Source organism: Gymnoscopelus braueri (assembly GCF_963280865.1).
Source record: "Gymnoscopelus braueri genome assembly, chromosome: 23".
Lineage (NCBI taxonomy): Eukaryota > Metazoa > Chordata > Actinopteri > Myctophiformes > Myctophidae > Gymnoscopelus > Gymnoscopelus braueri.
Window position 1 is genome coordinate 6,524,464 of NC_137625.1, and position 11,489 is coordinate 6,535,952.

An 11,489-nucleotide genomic window follows, 5' to 3' on the forward strand; every position below is an offset into this window, starting at 1 on the left:
TATCGCAATATATCGATATTTTCAGATATCGTGATATATCGTTGGTGAAATTTCTTGCAATATATATTGAATATCGTGATATCGCAATATATCGAATATCGTCGAATATCGTGATATATATTGTTATCGTGGGCCTAATATCGTGATATATATCGTATCGTGAGGTACCCATATCGTCCCACCCCTAGTAACAATGATGGTGAGACAGAAAAAACCCAAATCCATGCAACAAAGTTAAAAACAATAAAACAAAGCATCAGAGGTACTGTATTTATTTTACAAGCATTTGTTGTCATGTGTGAACCTCAAAATGTATAAATAAAGAAAATATTTTGCCTGTTTATTAGCCCGTAACTATTTAGACACCCACATGCTTGCACTTTAATGACCATGTGTATGTGTGTGTGTGTGTGTGTGTGTGTGTGTGTGTGTGTGTGCGTGCGTGCGTGCGTGCGTGCGTGCGTGCGTGCGTGCGTGCGTGCGTGCGTGCGTGCGTGTGTGTGTGCGTGTGTGCGTGTGTGAAACGTGCACTACGCACATGCCTGACCTTGACTCCAAAGCCCTTCTGTGTTCTGTTGTTAACCTCTCCTGGTATTGTTGACAACCCAGGAGGCTTAGCTAGCTAAAGCACTCGCACATAAAGAACACAAGGCATTAGCACACTGACGTGACCTAACATCCCTTTAAACAGTTAGTGAGGCATTCAAGGGGCATTCAAATACAGTACAGTATTGTACAGTGCAGTTAAGAATGCCGTGTAAATATATAGGAGTTAGAAAGAATGCTTATAGTCCCTGAAGCACAACAAGACAAGACACAACCACCAGAACGTTCAACATGGTCTAATAAGCAGCATATTCTTTAACTCTCTCTCGCCTTTAGATCCAGGCTCATTATTAAAATGCTAAGAGCATGCAGACACATATCATAGTTTAAAACATACTCCATTACATAACGCCACATAGAATAATCCTCAGTGTTAATGTAACTGATTTGACAGTGTCCAGTTAATAGTCTCCGCCAGGTCGAAGGCATGGCGAGAGAGTATGTTTTACCCCCTGTCCGTCCGTCCGTCCGTGTGTGTGTCCGTCTGTCACCAGCTAATCTCCGGCACCGTTGGCCCGGTCGCTCTGAAACTGTGCACACACACTCCCTGGATGCCAATTCAGAACTTCTGCCCCAAATCTTTCACATGGGCCTGTTACAGCGCCACCAGGAGGCCGATTTGTGCAAAACCCATTTTTTTATATTACTCCTACAATTTTTTTCCAAACGTCATGCAAATCAGTACACAGTATCACTATAGTCATGTGATCAACACGGATCTGTCCGATTTCCCATATTCCATCCTCATTGCCTAAGGTTGGCTTCCAAAGTTTGCAAGATTGGTCCGTTTTGAACAAAAAGCCTCAAAGTATACACACAGCTTGCGCTTTCCGTGAAATTTCACACGCACATTCCCACTAGGCCGAGGAAGAAATGCCACCCTTCTTACATTGGCCTGTTATAGCGCCACCAGCAGGTCTAATTTAGCAAAACACATTTTTGGAACAAAATGCCTCAAATCATGAATGCAGTGTCAATGCAAGAATAAATGGCACGGTTGGCACCCTTTTCACATTGGCCTATTATAGCGCCACCAGGAGGCCAGAATAACGTACCTGACCTGGCGGAGACCTGTGCTCCGAGGAGCACTTTTTCTAATTTAACATGATTTCACTCAAGCGTCTCGCTTGCAAATAGCCCCAGTAAGCTGAGTTAATTCAGCTCTGCTTTTTGATCACTTAAGCATAATGCACTCAGATAGCATGACTATACACATTAGGCCCACACTGTTGCTCCCTCTGTTAATGCACAATACAATTTCGTTTAACTCAGAGAGTGTACAAATGGCCACTTAGGAGTCCATTTGGTTCCATTTGTACACTTTGAGTTTGCCAGCGTGTACACTGGCATGATTATGTTACATACACATTGTCACATAGGCGTTGTTACACTAGTATTAGACTATAGTGTTAAATTACAATGAATTGTGAATGAAATCCTGTGCTGACTGGGAATGTGTGATGTGTGGCACTCAATCAATCAAATTCAATCAATACAATTATTATTGTCATAGTCATTATAGACCTACTGAAAAGACTTTACTGGGATGTAATGGCTTAAAAGGCATTCAAAATACAATCAGTGGGTTTTTCACTCAGTGATTTAAGGGGAGAAGCTTAGACTAAATATTTGGAATGGTCATATCTTTCAGATGGAGTGGTGGGCTAATTGTCATAACTACAGTGTTTATAAATCAAAGCACAACTGACTGGACAACACATTTGATTCAAACACAAAGGATCTTTTGAATAGTTAATGGTCCTATAGGGTAGTACTGCCAGTGTTAAAGTAACAAGTAAACAGTGTAACCAACACACAGTCAAGCCAAGCAACACTCAACTGTCGCTTAACGTAAGCAGCACTCTCTCCACACACACACACACACACACACACACACACACAGCCCTGTTCCTCAAACCAAGTCCTTACTACCGCCTGTCAATGTTCATTATAGGAACACAGCCTGGGCTAATTATAGAGACACACACAAAAAAACAGCTTACCTCTGACAAAAACAGCAGTCCTTATTGACCTATAGGTTCATTCCGGGTGCCTAGGTTTTGAGGAAAGGGTAAATTAAGAGACAGAGAGAGAGAGAGAGGAAGAAAGAGAGAGAATATTGGAGAGAGAAAGAAAAGCCAGATTATTTTTAGCCCTAACAGTGCATCAGCCACATACTAGAAGTCTCTCTCTCTCTCTCTCTCTCTCTCTCTCTCTCTCTCTCTCTCTCTCTCTCTCTCTCTCTCTCTCTCTCTCCCTCCCTTCCCTCCTCATATCAGATTTCCAAAACTTTCATGAGTCTAGCTGTGGGAGAGTGACTGTGTGACAAACTGCACGGCTTCACACAGACAGCCTGTCCGGCCATGTGGTCTGTCAAATGTCTGAAGTAGAGTTGTGTGGGAAACAGGTAGCCTACTGCACATGAGTGTACAAAATGTAACCAAATGTACACATTTACAAACGGATAAATTAACATTGAGACACAATATTAACCTATAATAGACAATATTTATTATGGATTTAAGATCAACATTTTGAAAAAGAAAACTATAGGTTGACAAACCTTCGTCTGTCTGTGACTAAACTTGTGAATAAAATATCAGTAGCAGATACTTTTGATACAACACTGTCAGACTCAGAACATGACAGGACTCTGCCAGACTGAAAACAACATTCACATTATAGCACAATTTGCCATGCTCTGACTTATAAAATATGGCAAATTGTGCCCACAGAATTCTAAATAAACCATTTTAGCAGGAAGCAAGTGAAATAGGCTAAATGCAAATTTGATCTGCTTAGGCTTAGATAATATCATGATTGTTTGACCTAGCTGCCAAGAAGAAACATGCCCATCACTGATTTTGTTAAAAAAAACATGGCAAAGGCTAATTTATTTTGATCAGTGAAGGCTGGCTTTACACTAGATCTTTTGTCATAACCTATACTAGGTTATACTAGGCCAGTGGTTTTCAACCCTTTTCATATGGTCCATTATTTATTCGGTATTTGAGCCATAGACCACCATTTGATGAGATTTATAAAGCTTAGACTTAGACTAGACAAAACTTTGAATATTTTGTTATTGTTGGAAAAATAACAATTATTTAATCAAGTAAATGCTGATGTTTTTAACTTTCAAGAGTCAAAGATCTATAAGGGGTCCATTTGGTTACCATTACCAACTCTCCATCATTTAACCACGGGGACCACCTGGAACCCCCTCAAGGACCAATGGTGGTCCCAGGAGTCCAGGACCACTGGTTGAGAACCACTGCATAGGGTATAATAGGCTAGACAATGCAATCATAGGGAGGGAGAATAAAAAGACCTTGGATGTAGCCTATGCGACGACCCGTGTTTTATATAGGGGGCGCAGTGAACCGATGCAAAGCCATGCCACCGGGTATAATGTCAACTAGCCCCTACGGAAGCTCTCCCTCCGCTAAGTAGCTCCGAGATGAGGTCCCTCGTTGGTTCCTGCCGTTTGCGGTCGACATTGTCGCACATTTTCCAGTTTTACATGTTTCTTACCCCTTTCTGCACATCGTATCCAAAAAGCAAAGCAATTGCGCCACTCTCTCAGATGTTTTAAGTTCTAGCGGAACATAACAGCTTCCAACGTGTTGAAGAAAGTATTTAATTTGCATCGGATTTCATCCGGTTACATGTTTTTAAGACATTGCGCAAGAGTTGCGCCCGTAGAGATAACATTACTGATTACCCTACTGGTCAAATGTTGAATTGCATCTTCTAATGCAAAATATTATGGAACCGGATGAAAACCGAGGCAAATTAAATACTTTCTTCAACTCGTTGGAAGCTGTTATGTTCCGCTAGAGCTTAAAACATCTGAGAGAGTGGCGCAATTGCTTTGCTTTTTGGATACGATGTGCAGAAAGGGGTAAGAAACATGTCAAACTGGAAAATGTGCGACAATGTCGACCGCAAACGGCAGGAACCAACGAGGGACCTCATCTCGGAGCTACTTAGCCGAGGGAGAGGTTCCGTAGGGGCTAAATGTCAACCAATGCAGCCAAGCAGCGAAGGCTTCATCTATTTGCAATGCAATTGTAAGATATGCAGCAAGGGTATTCTCAATGATGTAGCCGATTGGGGGATCTAATCGCGTTCGGTAGAAAAAGGGTAAACGTTGAGGCTACAGAACCTTTGTCTCTCATTAGGTGACACTGACAGCGTCTTCGCTGCTCTGACCAGTGTTGCCATATTCTGTGAGACAAATAAGCAACCAGGTCTAGGAAAACTAGCCCAAAATAAGCAACATGAACACTTAAAGTTTAAAACCTATTATTATGCATTGGCTATTTGAAAATAGTTGATCTACAAGCTCACAACGCGTCGCAATGCAACGCGTTGTGAGCTTGTAGATCGGCTATTTTCAAAAACTCTTGCAATGAAATGTGGAATATTTGGAATGTTTTTTTTAAAACATTTCTAACAACACAAATGCTCCCTGTGGCACGAAACAATTTCATGAAAAAAATTGAGAACCACTGGTTAAAATAAGAAATAAAACACTTGGAAGGGAGCCTACACTTTAGAAACAAGCCCAAAAAACGCAACTACCAATATTTACAAGCAACTTTACAGAAAGAAATAAGCCCAAGGTCGCTTATAATAAGCCAACACGGCAACACTGGCTCTGACTGTAATGGAATGAGGAGTATCCTGTTCCTATCCTAATATAGGCTATGAAACCTGTTTTTTCTCCTCAGCACTTACCCGCCTTTTGACGGACGTTTGCGGGACGATATTTTTGTCAAGGCGTCCAATTGAAGGCTATTCCTTCCCTCATCCATCCGCTGTCCCTCCGGTGTCCTCCTCCCGTCTTTGATTGTCTCTCAGTAGTAGTAGATACACATCCATCCATCCATCCATTCATTCATTCAGACCTGGAGAACACACATGTCATGCACACATATTATGCACTATCTATGCAGTCAAGCATCGCGGCCAGCACGAAAAAGGACACGCAGGCAGCAATCTGGGTCAAAAATTAAATCCGAAAGAATGCTTTCTTTCTGTTTTATTCTGAATTGTAGGTAGAATGAGCTGACTGCATGGGGTCCGAATCCGACCTAGTTGGCCATCAAAGGCTGTACATGTCACGTGACGTGATTGATAACCAACATAAAAAACAACAACAACACTGATACACGTGCAGCCAGGGTTAATTGAGGTCTAGTCTCGGACGAGACTGACAGAGATTTATTTATTTGTATCGATTCTTGTATAATAGCCTACAAATGTCCAGTCTGATCCGGGGTCAAGATTCAAGAGTTTTATTTTTAGCAAGGGGGAGTAGTATTCTCCTAGGATTAATAGAAAAAATCGTATTAAAAAATCCTATTTTCTTTTATTGGATTATTTATAATCCTATAAAACTGTGCCTATATATGCGAGTAAGGCAAGGCAAGGCAAGGCAAGGCAATTTTATTTGTATAGCACATTTCAACAAGGCAATTCAATGTGCTTTACACAAAACATCAAGCAAAGGAAACACAATCATACAATTATAAAATGCCATTAGGATGCATAAAACAAAAGTAGAAATGTACAGATACAGTGCAGAGGAGAAAAGAAAAGTGAAAAAAAGAAAAATAACTCAATCAAAGGCAGCAGCAAACAGAAAGGTATTTAGTTGTGTTTTAAAAGAAATAAGAGTGGCAGCAGATCTGCAGTTTTCTGGGAGTTTGTTCTAGATATGTGGTGCATAAAAACTAAATGCTGCTTCTCCATGTTTATTAGTGGTTGTAGGGACAGAAAGCAGACCTTTCCCAGATGACCTGAGAGATCTGGATGGTTCATGATATCCTGCAAGATCAGAAATGTATTTTGGCCCTAAACCATTTAAAGCTTTATAGACCAACAGTAGTATTTTGAAATAAATTATTTGACACACAGGATGCCAGTGTAAGGATTTAAGAACTGGAGTGACATGCTAGAAGTTTTTCTAGATCCTGCTGAGACATAAGTTTTTTAACCCCTGCTATATTTTTGAGGTGATAGTAGGCTGACTTTGTGATTGTGTTAATGTGGCTGTTTAAATTCAGGTCTGAGTCCATGACAGCACCAGGGCTTTTGACTTGGCTAGAGGTTTTTAACATTATCGACTGGAGTTGGGCGCTGACTTTTAATCTGTCTTTCTTGGCTCCAAAAACTATTTATTCAGTTTTGTCTTTGTTTAATCGAAGAACATTTTGGCACATCCAATTGTTGATTTGTTCAATGCATTTACTCAGTGTTTGTATTGGACCATATAGTCCTCTGGTGATATGTAGATTTGTGTATCGTCTGCATAACTATGGTAGTTTATTTTGTTGTTTTCCATAATCTGAGCTAGTGGGAGCATATAGGCTACACACTGATCCTAGCTCTGGTCCAAACTTCACAAATTATTTCAAGAAAGAATGTGATGTAGACTATGAAATCATGCAATATGGAAGCAATATGAAATTTGGAAGATGCTATAGTATTTCTATTGACAAGGCAAAAAATTGCAATATATATTTTTTTAAATAATAGTAGCTTAAATAATAAATCAGAAAAAAGTACTAAATGATACTGTTTAACGACCGGTGGAGACTGTCCCTAAACCAAGCATCGCACTGTCCCTAAACCAAGCATCGCCCTCCAGATAAGGGAGGGAGATGCTCCCTGTGCTTTCCATTAAATCTAATAGCAAATAGTAACTGCCTTCTCCTCAAGATCAAAGGCCCATGCCCCCAACGCAAAGTCCTCTAATGCAGTGATTCTCAACCTTTTTAATTTCAAGGACCCCCAGTTTGATATGCATTAGGCCAGTGGTTCTCAACCTGTGGGTTGGGACCCTCAGGGGGTCCCCACACGATTGGGGGGGGGTCCCCAGATGACAGTGAAGTGACAATTTAGGGACTTTTAAGACCTTTTTAATACCTAAAAAAAAGAAAGAAGGAAAAGAAAAAATACCATTACTGCTTCAAAAGTAATCAACAAACTATACTATAAAAACTGGTCAAACATTGGTCAAAGTGTCAAATAATATAAGAAAGAGGCAAACATTTTGAAAATAGCTGATCTACAAGCTCACGTTGCGAGGCGTTGTGAGCTTGTAGATCAGCTATTTTCACAATATTTATCTGTGGAACCGAGTCAAACTAAATATAATGCCTAAACTCCTTCAATTCCAAATGCTTGTCGGCAGTTCAAATATGATTATTTTGGGGGGTCCCCAGTTCAAATATGATTATTTTGGGGGGTCTCCAGTTCAAATATGATTATTTTGGGGGGTCCCCAGTTCAAATATGATTATTTTGGGGGGTCGCAGCCTGAAAAGGTTGAGAACCACTGCATTAGGCCACAGACCCCCATTTGAATTGATTTTTTCTTCTTTTTTTTCCTCTGGGACCCCCTATCTAAACCGTAAAAAAAAAAATGTTTATTCAAAGTGTTTATGCAAATAGAAAAGACCATCACAGGTCTATTTGGTTAACATTCTTTTTAACATTTTGGAAAAGAATTGCCAATTTAACATCTTTGTCCACTCTTCCTGATGCCATCCGCTCCTACAGGAGGAAGTCAGTGAGGTTCTCTGGCACTCACCCGTCCAGCCTTTCCAGTGCCATATGAGTGGCACTGGGCGGCATGGCCTCATCCAAGCATGATGACTGGAGAGGATAACCGCTCAAAGCTCCTGCCGTTGTCAGGAGATGGTGCACCGCCGGTCATGCTGGATGGCAGGGAGTGGTGGCTGTCCATATCCCCAAGCGTTCTTGTATTCATCAGCGCTAACTGGAATGCTCGCCCCAAAACACAATCACCCCCATTATCTTTGCGGACCGCTTGCCCCCCCTGCGGTTCTTGTATTCATGTATTTGTTTTACTGAGGTTAAGGTTAAGAATAAGTTTAGGGTTAGGCATAGTTTTACTGAGGTTAAGTTTAAGAATAAGGTTAGGTTTAGGCATAGTTTTACTGAGGTAACGTTTAGTAGCGTGTTTTGGGGCGAGCGTTCTTGTATTCCTACTGACCCTGGGGCTTTCTAGCAAGCTTCTAAAAGCGTATCATGCTGTTAAGAATACAAGAACGCTCGCCCCAAAACACACTCGCTGCTGGGGAAAAAATGGGGGCGACTGTGTTTTGGGGCGAGCATTGGCACCCTCTGATATCAATGACATTCTGTCAACCTCACACTGTGACACCCTTTGTTCCATTGAGGAAATTCTACATAGACAAAAGGGTAATGTTGATCAGTCAGTTGTTGTAGGAATTGCAGATGTTATTTAAAGAAAATAACCCATTTTCTGAGCACCATGCACTGAAAAGGTCAGTTTTTCCAGCGCAATGTCAACTTTCAAAACAACTTCAGTGAAGGGAAACCTGTTGAATATTTGTTGATGTTTCTCTTGTGAAGACGCTGCAGACTCTGTTTGATAGAACTGAAGTCGGTGAGAAGACATTTACCAGCTACTGCTACTGTATGTGACTAAGGACTGTATACACACTGCTTGTTTTGATGGGAAATATTTCAAAGAGAAGTGAAGCTTCTTTAGAGGTCAAGATTTGAGAGTTTCACTTGGTTAAAATATGTTGATGATTTTGAAGTAGCCAAACCTCTGGGGACCTTTCTGAAAAAAAGAGAAAAATAAGTCATAAAATTACAGTATAGTTCTGGGTCACTTTTAGCTGACTGTCACGTCTTAACTCAATCCAATCCTTCTGTGTGTGGGACATGTGGTGACAATGTGGTTTGAATGCATGTATGCTACTGTTTCTCAACGTCGGGACCCCCAATTTGACATGGATTAGGCCACGGGCCCACTTTTGAACCCTACCTACAGTAAAATACTCAGTGTTGATTTAACTCTGAGCGTGTAAAAATGTAAGCAAATGGACCCGAGCTGGTTGTCCCTGGACCCAACGCTGAGAACCAGTGATGCATGAAAAGGTACAGTACAATTGAGGGAAAGCTATGATGAAGGATGGTGATGACTGATTCCTTGTGCTTGTACAGGGAATCAAGGATGAACTGGGAACACACATGAACCCGGGAATTTAAATGACAGCGACCACCAAATCTGTCCAAATTAACAGAAAAGAAGATTAACAGAAGAAGCAATACAAACTAGAGGGAGCAGCATGATAGGACCAGTTCTCTACATGTGTTTGCACTCCATACAGTAATGTAGCCTACTGCACATAGGCTTATGAATTAAACTCAACATTTTTGGACATTCTCTAGGACAAAAAGGTCACAAAGAATGTCTGAGTGACAGTAACTGTTTTAATTGTATTATATCAACTTCATGTTAAATGTGTTGTCTAGCTAGCAGACCATATCACATGGAGGATAGCCTACTATATGACACTTCAATGAAAACGACTATACTCGTAAATAGGACCAATTAACAATGTGCTGCTTCAGAGAAAACAGGACCACATGGGTCACAGATTTAGGTTGGTCAACAATTCCGGTGTAACTAGCAGCAACCAACACGAAAGTGGACACAGAGAGGATTTGCTGGACAAACTGGATGCACAGATAAACAAAGCAACCATAGCTGCATAGTTAAGCCACAGCGCCATCCTGTGGACACATTTGAAGACTAAATTGATGCACAGAAACAAACTTTTATATGCGGTAACTCTATGGGGGAAAAACAACAGGCCATGAAATCTGATCACACATTTAAATATTGTTATCTTATTATTCTAAAACCACAGCTAAAACCAATTCAACACTATTCCAATTTAAACAAAATTTAGATCATGTAGTTTCACTACACACCAAATCTCTTAGCCAAAATAGCTGATCTACAAGCTCACAACGCGTGTGAGCTTGTAGATCTGCTAGTTTTGGTGAAAGTTTCCCCCATGGTGGGGTTCAAGTGGTTAATACAGTTAAACCACTTAAACCCTATATACTTTGTTTACCGGGATCCCCCATGGGTCACTTAATTGGTCCCATCCTTTATTCCCTTCCACACCAAATCTTTTAGCTGAAAATTGCCGATCAACAAGCTGTTCACCCCAGAGTAGGGAAGTGTGGAAGAATTGTTGTAGAATTATTATATTGTTATTACGGTTGATTATATCTAATCTTTATATCTAAACTTCACTTATAGTACTTATAATACCTTAGATATGACATGACATTTTGTAGCTTGTAGGAGCCAAAATGACTCTGCTAGGCCTGATAGCTATTGTTTTGGTACAGCCTGTCTTGTCATGGTTCAGCTTGACCTTGTAGCAGCTAGAGCAGTGGTTCTCAAACTCTTTCGTGTCAAGGACCCCAAATTGAAGTGTAATTTGGCCACGGACCCCCATTGGAAAAGGTTTTGATAATTATCAAAGATCATTCAAAATCTTTTATATTTTTAAATGTATTTAAAAAATAGCAGATGTACAAGCTCGCAGCTGCTATTTTTGAATAGCCAACCTATAAATGAATAAAGAGCGAGTTTAAAATGATTGTGATGCTATATTAACTTTTGCTGAGGACCCCCTGGAACACTCCCAAGGACCCCTGGGGGTCCCCGGACCCCACTTTGAGAACCACTGAGCTAGAGTATAACTATGGTCTGATCCCTGTGCTCGTTGGCAGAACTACCGTACCACCAACCTGAGTGTTATTTTACTTCTCCTCATGTACATTAAAGCATAACCATCACCACCTAGAATATTGTCTCCAACTCCAATTACTGAGTGATTCAGAATTCCACGACAGAAGCTATAGGTTTCATTTGGTTTGTGTAATTATCCATTATTCACAATAAATGGGAGTAGGCTATTATAGAAGCGCCTGTTTTTGCACAGACATGGACACGGCTTTCTCAAACTAATCGCAGTATAAATAATAATCACATTATTGTTTACATGTAACCAT

At 40.6% G+C, this 11,489-nt stretch overlaps 1 protein-coding gene across 6 annotated transcripts in view; it reads right to left on the reverse strand.

Moving 5' to 3' along the window:
- abcc9 (ATP-binding cassette, sub-family C (CFTR/MRP), member 9) overlaps positions 1-2,753 on the reverse strand; it is a 95,983-nt gene extending 93,230 nt beyond the window's left edge. For 4 of the 6 annotated variants that reach the window (XM_080421835.1, XM_080421831.1, XM_080421836.1 and 1 more), the window contains exon 1: positions 2,610-2,753. The gene's annotated coding sequence lies outside the window, so the exon portion shown is untranslated. Of the gene's footprint in view, positions 1-538; positions 603-2,609 lie in introns of those variants that run through there. The other 2 variants (XM_080421832.1, XM_080421833.1) reach the window with 2 other exon arrangements.
- Between the last annotated feature and the right edge of the window lie 8,736 nt (positions 2,754-11,489).